The following is an 11,549-nucleotide window of genomic DNA, read 5'->3' on the forward strand; positions in this document are numbered from 1 at the left end:
CCTGGGGGGATCCAAGGGCATTTAGTATATGAAGGTCAGCGATGCTACTAAATGTCCTATGAAGTACATGGCAGCACCCTCCTCAATCCAGCCCGAAATGTGAAGCTGAGAAACTCTGCAATCTATTAGGTTCAGCTCTGTCTCCCTGAAGTCCCAATGTGATGGCCGCTTGGGAGTAGGCTTTGGTGAAGTGGGTCTGAGATGCTTGAGCATGGGGGTGGTGAGAGCGTTTGGGAGGCAAACTTCCTACTGTGTAATCCTTGAAGAACAAGTATTATCCCAGTTTAACAGGTGGGGAAACTGGAACACCAAGAAGTCACATGAGTGGTGAGAAAGAGAGAGACCTAGTGGCCCTGGAGACTCCCTCTCCTTCTTTCATAAGCTAACAGGTCAGCTCAGCAGGCCTGAGTTGGTTCAAGGAAAAATCACAAGGCTACAGGACCCCACATGATCCATTCATCCCTCACCTCTGACTTAACCCCTGTTACTCCGTTTCCACTTCAAGCTGGCCACACCGTACCCTTAACATGCTAAGTCCACTCCTGCCTCAGGGCCTTTACACTTGCTGTTTCTTCATCCTGAAGACTTTTTCCAGCTATCTGGTCTCAGTCCAAATGTTATCGTCTTGGGGAAGCCAGACCTTTCTAACTATTCGATAAAAAGGCAATACCTTTCCTCTTTCCTACTCTGATCACCTTGCTTTATTTTTTTCCTTGGTACTTATCACCATCTGATGTACACTATATTTATTTGTTTATCCCTGGCCCTCTTCCTCCTTACTCCCAAACTGATTTATTTACTATCATTTCTACTGGTCCTGTTTTTTAAATTTTATGTATCTTTATCATTTATTGTTTTTGATATAAGCTGCCATAATCCACTGCAGGATAAAAGGAACTGGCTCATGACCACCTGGTTCATGGAGGAACCATTCATTAGACTAGTCCTTCTAATATTTTTCTGCCAAGATTTCCAAATAGCAAAGTGGACAAACATGCTGTCCCACCTCCTCAAACTTTAGGAGCAAAGCCTGAAACTGCCATTAAAAAAGCAAAATTTCCTTGAAGTTTTACTTTTTATGAACTGTTTTTTTCATTTTATTTCCTAATGTATTTATACTTAGTCAACTATAAAACTTCTTCCTCAAAGTTTTTAAGTAAAAATAACTCCACCAACCAGGTACCTCAGTGACCAGCGGCAGCTGAGCCGTTCTGCCGATCTGGGGTCCCAGGGCTCCCTGTCTGCCCCACACTGCGCCTGCCTCCAGGGGACTCACAGTGGACATTATCCGGCGGCTCTGTGCCCTTAGCTTCCTGCAGGGATAGGGTTTGTGAACTCTTTGTTCCTATCAGGCTGAACCTAACAATGGGCTTTATTTCTGAATACGGTTGGATGGAAGAAGCCAGGATGTGGAAAAAAAGAAGATGGCGGTGGGAGCTGGATAGAGGGCCTGGATGGCTGGACAGATGCTCCAATGGGGAGTAGGCCTGAGCTACTGTCAGGGCCCACGGGTGGGTGAGGGAGGGAAGACTCAAGGGTAGTGATGGCTCCTACAGGCCCCAGAGCGGAGCCTGCTCAGGCTTGGCTGTCTTCTGACAGCAAAAATCTCTAGGCCCAGGATGTTTCTAGGGCTGCTCTCTCCTGGGGTGCTCAGGGTGCTCATGCACACTTTCAAAGGAGGACAGAGCTATGAGCTTATCAGTGCTAACATTAGAAACAAAGGTCAAGAACACAGCCCTCCCATTTCACTCTCGCCTCTCCCTCCCTCAAGGCATCTATGAAACCCAGTGAAGGGGCAGGCCACGACCTCACTAACACTTCCTGTGTCCTTATGTCACTTTCACCCTCAGGATAAGTGCTTGGCCCCTGCCTACCATCAGGTGACCACATTTCTTGGGGGAGGGGAAGTTACTCTCCTGGGAATAAGGTCAATACCAGCCCTGAGTGTCACACATATCATCTCTAATACTGAGATAGAGCAGGGACATGGGACAAGGGTGATGCCATTGTAAACTCTACTTAGCATATGAAAAAGGCCTAGTTTATTCTTTAACTTAATCTATATGCTGTTCTTCCTTTCTTCCAGCCCTTTAATCAATTAAGTAACTGTAACCAGGACTAGAGACAGACCTCCATAGTGTCAATGAACCTACATGGGTTAAGACTGCTAAGATCTGGATCAACACGGTCACCTAAATAACCCTATTCTTAAGACAAAATTTCAAAGGAATTGTTAATCACCTGTGTACATCATGCCTTATACCAACCCCTATCCGAAAGGCCCTATAAACCACAAACCCTAAACACTTAAGCACACCTCCTCTCTGAGGTGGCCCACCCTCCCCTCTGAGTGTGCACTGACTTATCAAATAAATTTTCTTGTTGCATAAGCCTATTGTACTTCATCTATGAACTCTTTCATGATAAAGACAAGAATTCACGGACCTCCACCTCCAGTAGTGTCTTTGTCAGTTTTGTAATCTTGACACAATCCTTTTTTTCTGTCCCTGTTTTATTCCAGACCAGGAGGGATCATAATCACACTCCATCCAGCGCTCTGCAGTTCTCCCAGCGTCTGGTGTGGTAGGGATATCATCCCCGGGCCATGCAGATGAGGCGGACACTGGACGCCAGGTGTCCCTGGCGTTAGGAGCTGGGCAGGGATCTGCCCTACGTCAAGCAGGAGTTCCATGAACTTCCCTTTCTTCCCTCTGCTCCTCCTTGCTCGCTACTGCCTGCAGCGCCTGACATTCACTTCTACTTTTGCTTTAATTAATCCCTTTCTTGCTGGCATTTGTTTGACCTGATGGAGAATTCTTTCCTGATCAGAGTCAAGAACCCTCCCCTGCCTGCGCTGAGGTTTCACCTTTATGAGGTTTCATAAAGTAGCATTAGCCCACTTTATGGATGAGGAGGGTGAGATTCAGGGCAACTCAGTCACTTGAAGTTACTCAAGTTGTGGGCCTGGGACTGACTGGGTTCCAAAGGCAGTCACCATTTCACCCCATCACCACACTCAGCCAGTAGAGGCAGGAAGAGAGTAAGAATCTCAAATCAACAAAAAGCCCTGAAGATACAGAACATGGGTTTTATATGGCACTGCCTGTGTCACAACGATGGAAGAACACATCCCTGTGAGCTGACCTGTTCATAGAAGAGCTTTGAAGGGACACACAGGAGACCAGCCCTGGTGGTTGTTTCTGGGGCCGGGGACGGGACAGCTGAAGAATTGACATGAGAAGGAAGACTTTGTTTTTACTGTTTATCCTTTTGTACCTTTTGAATTTTGTACTGTGACCATTTAATATATTAGGTTAGTATCAATATTTCAAATAGTATCTGTCACATAATAAGTGCTATATAAATACCATCTATTTGTATTATTATTCTTTTTAAATCATATAAAATTATTTTGAGGGACAGAGGTCCTGGGAAGGAAGTGAAAGCTGAGCTGGGGTTTGGGGTGGGAACAAATCTGACCCAGTCCAGATGTACATGCTGGAGATGGCTGTATAGCCAGACCCTGCAAGAAGAGGCCTGGGGGCTTCTGAGAGCTTGGGAAGCATGCAGGCATCCCTTGTACAAGCTGGGGACATGCAAGATCCCAGAATTTCCAGAGCATTCCGTGAAGCCAGAGGAACACTTCAGGGAAGACCAGAGACCTGGAACATTCGGGCTATGCAGTGAGGGCCTCTGAGAAAGGGACAAAGTATTTCAGAGGGCACAGCAGGGCTAGCCTTGGGCTCCTTGAGGACAGGCTCCCTATCGTCTGCGTTGGCTGAAAGACCTTCCAGAAGGCTGCAGCTGGCCCTGTCACCTGGGTGACCAAGCTAGGGCCCAAGAGCTGGTACTGACAAGCTTGTGGGGCAGCGTCCTGCACCAGCAGGGGGTGGGAGGAGTACAAAATTGGGCTGGGCTTGCTTACATGTATTCTCTGTTGTTCCTCTGGGGACTGGCCCACTTGGGAACACTTGTAGCTTAGGACAATTCTCTAGAATGTTTCTCGCTTAAGGAACATGGGGAAGGGGGAGGAAAAACTACAATTCTATTTGGATCTTCAGGGGAGGGTGGTCAAGGAAGGGGGAAGCTTCTGACACTGTAGAGAGCAGCTGGGATGACTTGCAGGGTGTATTCCTCCCCCTGACAATGCAGAGTTTGAGAAGGAATGCTCACTCCCCCTACACCAGGACAATTCCTGCATTGAAAGAACCAGCTGGTGCCCAGAGCACCTCGGGGACAGGAGAAAGCTGTGCTCCAGAGACCACAGTTGGTCCCTCCTCAGCAGTGATGTGGTGCTGGGATCACTGTATTTTAAAATCACCCATACAAAAGTTCACCACATCATACTAACAGAAATGAAAACTAAATCTATTCTAAAATATCATTTTTCACTTAGCAGATTGGCAAAAATCAAACTTTTGATCACACATTGTGTTGACCAGAGTACAGGGCAATGGGATCTTTTTTCCTGGAGGGAGGCCGAGATGGTACAACTCTACAGAGGGCATTTGGCAGTAGCTACCAAAATGTGAAATAAATACTGTGAGCTAGAAATTCCACTCCTAGGAGGTTAGCCTACGGATATGCCAGCAAAATGGCATCATGTCATTCCAGCATTGCATCTTCTGAATATTCTCAGTTTCTCCAAGTAGAGAAATGGTGATAAATTAAGATACACAATGGAATACTCTGAAGTCATTTAAACAAATGAGGAAGCTCTTTATGAAACAATATGGAATGGACTTCAAGAGATATTAAGTGGGAAGAAACACACGGGAGAGTATGTGCGATGTGCTACCAATTGTGTAAAAAATAAATAAATAGTGTGTATTTGCCCAGTGTGCACAGAGCTCTTCAGAAGACACCTTGGAAGCTGGTATCACAGGTTGTTTGCCGGGAGGGGGCCTGGTGTCTTAGAAGATCCTTTGCTCTCTGTGAAGGCTCGGTCCCCTTTGGGTCCCTCCCATTCAAGAAATGAACGTAATGTGCAAAGGCAGGGAGACAGGCAGTTGTTAGGAGAGAGCAGCGCTTGAAGCCCAGCCATTTAGCCACTTGATAGTTTTGGGACTTAGCACCGCTTATTGAACCTTTCAGTTTCTGTTTCCTCTTCTGTTAAGCAATGAAAACAATACTGCCAGTCATAAATGAGATGTTATGTGTGTAAATGAGGATAACAAGTGTACCCCCTCATTAGCCGATCATGAGGATTAACAGACTTAATCTCTGTGAAATGGTTATAATAGTGCCTGGCAGGTAGCAAGGGCTCAGTAAATGGATTTGTTCCAAAATACATCTTGGTTCCTCATCTGAACCCTCATCCTTACAGGATTAAAACGCAAAGTCCTTGGCAAGGCCAATGAGGCCCATGGGGTCCATTTTCAGCCTTCGTTCCCACTCAGCCTGGCTGCTCTCCTCATATGCTGTGGTCTCTGTTCTCTCTTCCAGGAATGACCTTCCTTCCTTTGACTGACTTAGTCAACATCAAGGGCCAGCTCAAATGTCACCAGCCCTGGGGTGCTCTTCCTGAAGACCCAGCCTAGAAGGAGCTCGTGTTCCTTCCTCAGTGATGGCAGAGCACCTGGGTGGGGCATCATCACACTGCATGGTGATGAAGTCCCCGATACTGGCTGATACACACACACTTCCTTGTTACAATAACAGGAAAAGACGTTCAAACAAAACTGCAGCAAGATACCATTCTCTGTCACACTGGCAAACCTCAACGTTTTGAGACACTGAGGAGGCAAATGCATAAGAAAGCAGGTGCTGACACCAGAGTGTAAACTGCTACACTTCAGGAGAGCTGGAGAGAAGTGGTGATGACTGCCACAGTTAGTAGGCACACATAGCAAAATGACATATTTACAAAGCCACTCTGCATCATGCCTGCAATAGCAGAAGGCTGGGAACTACCTAAATGTCCATCGGCTGGGAACTGGCTTAATAAGCAATGGTACAGCCATACAATGGAACACTAGGCAGCCATGAAACAGAACATAGAAGCTTTTTTATTACTAACATAGAACCATTGCCAAAAGATACACTGAGAAGTGGGGGAGGAAAGGATGGATAGTTTTGCTCCACTATTTGCAATGGCCAAGATATAGAAGCAACCTAAGTGTCCACCAATAGATGAATGGATAAAATGTGGTACATAAACACAATGGAATACTACTATTCAGCCATAAAAAGAAATAAAAGAAATCTTCCCATTTGCAGCAACATGGATGGATCTAGAAAGCATTATGCTCAGGGAAATAAGCCAGGTGGAGAAAGACAAATACAATGATTTCAATTATTTGTGGAGTATAAAAACAAAGCAAATCAGAAGGGACAAAATAGCAGTAGACTCACAGATACCCGAGAAGGGACTAGTGGTTGCTAAGGGGGAGGGGTTGGGGAGGGCGGTGGACAGGGGAAATGGAATCAAGGGGCACAATGATTCACAATTACAATATAGGCTGGTCACGGGGACAGTAGTACAGCATCGAGATACAGTTAATGGTTCTGTAACATCTTACTACCTTGATAGATAGTAAACTGTACTAGAGTGGGTCAGGATTTAATAACATGGTAACTTTTGAACCACTGTGTTGTATATTTGAAACAAGCATAAGACTGTATATCAATGATACTTGAATTAAAAAAAAAGACATAAGAAAAAAAAGCATGGATAGTTTATATCATGTAAACCATTGTGTAGAAAGGGGAGAGAGTACATACAAGCATTTACACTTGAAGCATTGACTGTCTTCCAGAAGAATATATAAGATAATACTGATACCAACATACCGACATACGATAGTCTCCGGGGAAGAGACCTCGGAGTCTTGGAAACAGAGGAGGAGGGAGATTCTCAGTTATCACTCATATTTTTTTCTTTTTGTTTTTTTCTTAATTAAAGTATCACTCATACAATTTATGAAGGTTTCGCATGAACAACATTGTGGTTTCAACATTCATTCATATTATCAATTCCTCACCCCCCCTTTGCAGTAACTGTCTATCAGCATAGTAAGATGCTATAGTCACTTATACCTTTTTCTGTCTTAAATTTTATACTGTGAACGTATATCATCTATTCAAAATTAAATAACTTCTTAATAAAGAAGGAAAAGAAGAGCTCATAATAAGACAGAGTTGAGGGTGAGCCACTGGCTCTAAGAGGAGGAGGAAAAAATACCTTGAATTTGTTTCCAGGAGTGAGAATGTCCATGGGAAATCTTTACCCTCAGGCCAGCTGCCCCCCAACGTGCACCTGGGCACTGTGAATTGCATTAAGGGAATTAAAAACTTGTTTCAGTATGAACCTGAGTAAAACAGAATAATAATAAACCCACTATCAATGGTTGAAGAAAATACATAAATGAATACATAACAGCGTCCAAAGAAATAAAATTAGAATTTGGGGCACCAGGGCTTTCATGGTGGGAAAATAATGACCCCACAGCTACTTCTAAGAGGCTTAGAGGACCCTGGCCCTTCCATTCAAAAGCCTTTCAGATCATCAAGAACTCACATGGGTAAGGGAACTGGGGCAGAGCCCTTCCAACCAGGACCGAACCAGTTCAAATGACCCCTTTCCTGGGACAGCACTGGTGTGGAGCTGGCAGACACGGCCTGAAACCGGCCTTCCCTGCCAGGGTGTACCCAAGGGCGCATGCCACAGACGGGAGCTCTACCATCTTTGCAAGGGCTGGTTACAGTGGACATCAAACTAGCCTCAAAAGAAAAGACATTAACAGGAGGGGCACAGGGGACTCCCAGGTGATGGGCATCTGGCCACTAAGTGTGCTAAGTCCTCTGGGGCTGGGTCACTTGCCCTCCCAGCCTCCCTTAGGCCATCTCAGCCCTCCCATCCGTGTCCTTTACTCGCCTCTTCTGGAAGCTTCACTTGGGAACCCCACCCCATTCAGATCTCAGCTCAGCCCTCAGCCCTCAAGTGTTCAAGTCCAGACCTTGTACTGACAGGTGCTCCTTTGTCTCAGTACGTGGTGTTCACAGGCTTCTGTGTGTGTCTGTCTCCATGACAACCCTGCAAACGCCCCAGGGGAAGGAGTTACCTGAGTGGCTTCCTCCCTCACCCTTCCTACAGAGCTCAGTCTGCAGGGAGCAGTGACTCACAGGCTTATGGGCTCTCTAGGGGCCAGGAATAACTTTCCAGGGTCGGGGTGGCTGACTGCGCTCCTGGTCGAATCCTGTCTGTTAAAAGCCGAACTACGTAAACTGAGGACAAATAGTGTCGTGCCCCCTCCAGCCAGAACACACCACCCAGCAGCCCACGTGATCCTTTGACAAGGGAAGTCTACTCCTGTTGTCCTTCGCTTCACATCTCACTCTGAGTAACACCCAGAACCCTTACTCAGGTTGTGCACGGGGCCCCTGACCCTCCGGAACTCCTCTCCGAACACTGCCGGGCATCCTGCCTCTCCCCGTCGTGGGGCACACACTCCTGCCCCAGAGCTTGTGGCTTGCTTTTCCTTCCCCTGGAATGCTTTTCTGCATGGCTGGCCCTGCTCAAAGACAGCTTTCCTTCTCCACCTTCACTAAGGTAGCACCTCTGGGCACCCAGCTCTTCATCTGCACCTCCAGATCCACTCCTCCATCTCTCCTCCTCAGGGCACCTGTACTGCCCGTGTGGACAGCCCCTTGCACTCCGGCTTCCTCTCAGCAGAGACCGGGCAGGACATGGGAAGGTGGGAGGTTGCATTACTTCCCTGCTGGCGCCCTCCCTGCAGGGTTGCTGCATGCTCAGTGACCCAAGGCCTCAGCTCTGGGCAGAAGGCCTCACACGGGCCTCTCCTCAGGGTCTGGCAGCTGCTCCCTGCCCTCTCGGTTACTTACCCAGGTACTACACTACCCGTGGAGTTCCCCATACCCTGCCATACCTTTGGAGGTAATCCCTTTATTAAACCTTCCTTAAATTACCTGAAGTACACTAATTGCTTTTCTTTCAGATCCCCATTCACGACCTGACATTACATGTTTCTTTATGGGCTCTCTGTCCCCCAACTGGACCACATGTCATAGAAGGTAGCAACTTTATTATACTGTGTGCTATATCCCAGCATCTGGCTCAGCTCCTGCACATTGTTTCTCAATAGATGTTTGCTGAATGAATGAATGAAGGGATCAGTGTCATCTGGAGAGAAGATACGGAGGCTGGTCGCATGGATTTTAGAAGGTGATGGGAGGAAGAGCATGAATGAAGGCCCCCAGTGATGATAACAGCCTTCTTCCTTTAAGCAGACGCCTGTTTGTGCCCTTCGTAGCATTTATCCACAATCTGCAAAACTTTGGGCTTTTTGTTTTGTTTTTTTCCTATGCCTGCCCACTAGAATGAATTCCCTGGGGCAAAGGTTGCATTGTTCTGTGGTATCTTCAGAGCCTGGCATACCCAGAAGGAAAGCCTTAGTCTCTCGTTAGTCTGTAGTCCATCCATTATTCATACACTGATCAAAATCCTTCTTAAAAATGTTCCTTCATCTGCTTTATCAAGGACTGAACAAGAGCAGCAATTAGCTGCCTCAGCCTGTCTCCCCATTGCTGGCTCTGTTTCTAGCTCCCTTTTTCCACCCGCAGGCCCAGGACAGAGAGGGGGTGTGGTGGGAACCTCGGCACACAGCAGGGCTCAGTGCATTTGAGGAACAGAGGTGTGTACAGTCGTGAAGCAATAGCATGAAAGGTAAAAAGCATGAATTCTGGCGCAGGATGCCTGGGTACAAACTGCAGCTCTGCTACTCAGCCGCCAAGGGGGCCCAGGTAAGTTCCTGACCTCCCCGGGCCTCCATGTCCTCCGCTGCAAATGGGAATAGTCAGAAAATCCACTTTTGAGGTAACTGTGAAGAGTAAATGGGTCAACATGTGTAAAACACTTAAGTTCATAATTAGTATTAGTTTTTAAATGTAATTTTAAATGTGTAACAGCAAAGAAAAAAAAGGTCTGATAATGGAACATATTTTATAACACAGTTACATTATTATGAAATCCTCCTGATGGGGTATCATAATTATCCTATTTTATAGAAACTGGTTTAAAATTGGAGTGACAAGCCCAAGACATTGCAGGTGGTAAGCTGTGGGACTATAAATACAAGCTGTGGGACTATAAACATAAAGGTCACCAAGCTTTCTTTTACTGAACCACATGGCTTCTAAGTAGAACAACTTCAGGATTCCAGAAAAAACAAAGCTCAAAACAAGCCTGTTTCTCCCCTGAAAGCTAGGCCACTCTGTTACTGGTTTCTCAGTTACCTGCAGATTAACCACTTACCTGCCTCTTAGTCAGGAACAAAGGAAAAGCCTGCTGAGAATTCTCATCTCCAAGGCCAGACAGAACTGGGCTGCTGACTCAGGAGGTGGGAGGTGGAGGAAAGGGCGGGTTCCTCAATAAATATCAGAGTAACTATTACACACTCAGACCTTAAAACTGACTGCAATGTGTGGATCTTGTTTCGATCTTAATTCAAACAAGTCAATTATTAAAAACAGAAACATCTTAGAGACAACTAGGAAATTTGCATATGGGCTGGAGGGATATTAGGGGATATTATGAAATCATTGCTCATTTGTTAAGTAAGACATGGTGATTATGTTAAAAAAAAGTCTATCAACCCACAAAATATGCTCCCCCCCAAAAAACTCATTTTTGACAAAGATACAAACATAAACATAATTCAATGGACAAGTAGAATGGTGGTGCATCAATTGGACATCCACAGGCAAAATAAAGAACGCAACCTAAATCTCAAGTTTTATATGAAAATGTACTCAAAAGTTATAAGGACTAAAACATAAAACATAAATTCATCAAATCAGAAAAAAATACAGAAAAAAATTTTCAGGCCCTAAGGCTTGGCAAAGTGTTTTTAGACCTGACACTACAAACTCAATCCATGAAAGAAAACACTGATACACTGGACTTCATCAACCTTAAAACTTTTTTACTCTGCAAGAGATTCTGTAAAGAGGATGAAAAGACAAACTACAGAATAGGAAAGTATTTTCAGACCACACATCTGACAAAGTTCTTATATCTAGAATATATAAAGAAATCTCAAAACAAACACTCCAATTAGAAAATGGGCAAAAGGCTCAAATGGGCATTTCACTGAAGATGATACACAGACATCAAGTAAGTAGAGGAAAAGATGTTCAAAATCTAGCCATTATGTAAACACAATAAATTAAGATCACAATAAGATATTTGTGCATTTGAGGAACAGAGGTGTGTACAGCTATCAGAATGGCTAAAAAAAAAAAACCCAAAAAACAACCCCAACCCCCACATATTGGTGAGGACATGGAGAGACTGGATCACTCATATAGTGTTAGTAGAACGCAAAATGGTACAGCCAACTCCACCTGGAGTTTCTTTTACAATGAAACATGTAGCTACCATAGGCCCCAGCTACTGTATTCTTGGACATTTACTGCAGAGAAGAGAAAACTTAGTTTACACAAAAACCCATACACAAATGTCCATAGCTGCTGTGTTCGTAACACCCCCAAATTTGAAAGAGCCTAGATGTCCCTCAAAGTGTGAATGG

The sequence above is a fragment of the Manis javanica genome, chromosome 16 (assembly GCF_040802235.1).
Source record: "Manis javanica isolate MJ-LG chromosome 16, MJ_LKY, whole genome shotgun sequence".
Lineage (NCBI taxonomy): Eukaryota > Metazoa > Chordata > Mammalia > Pholidota > Manidae > Manis > Manis javanica.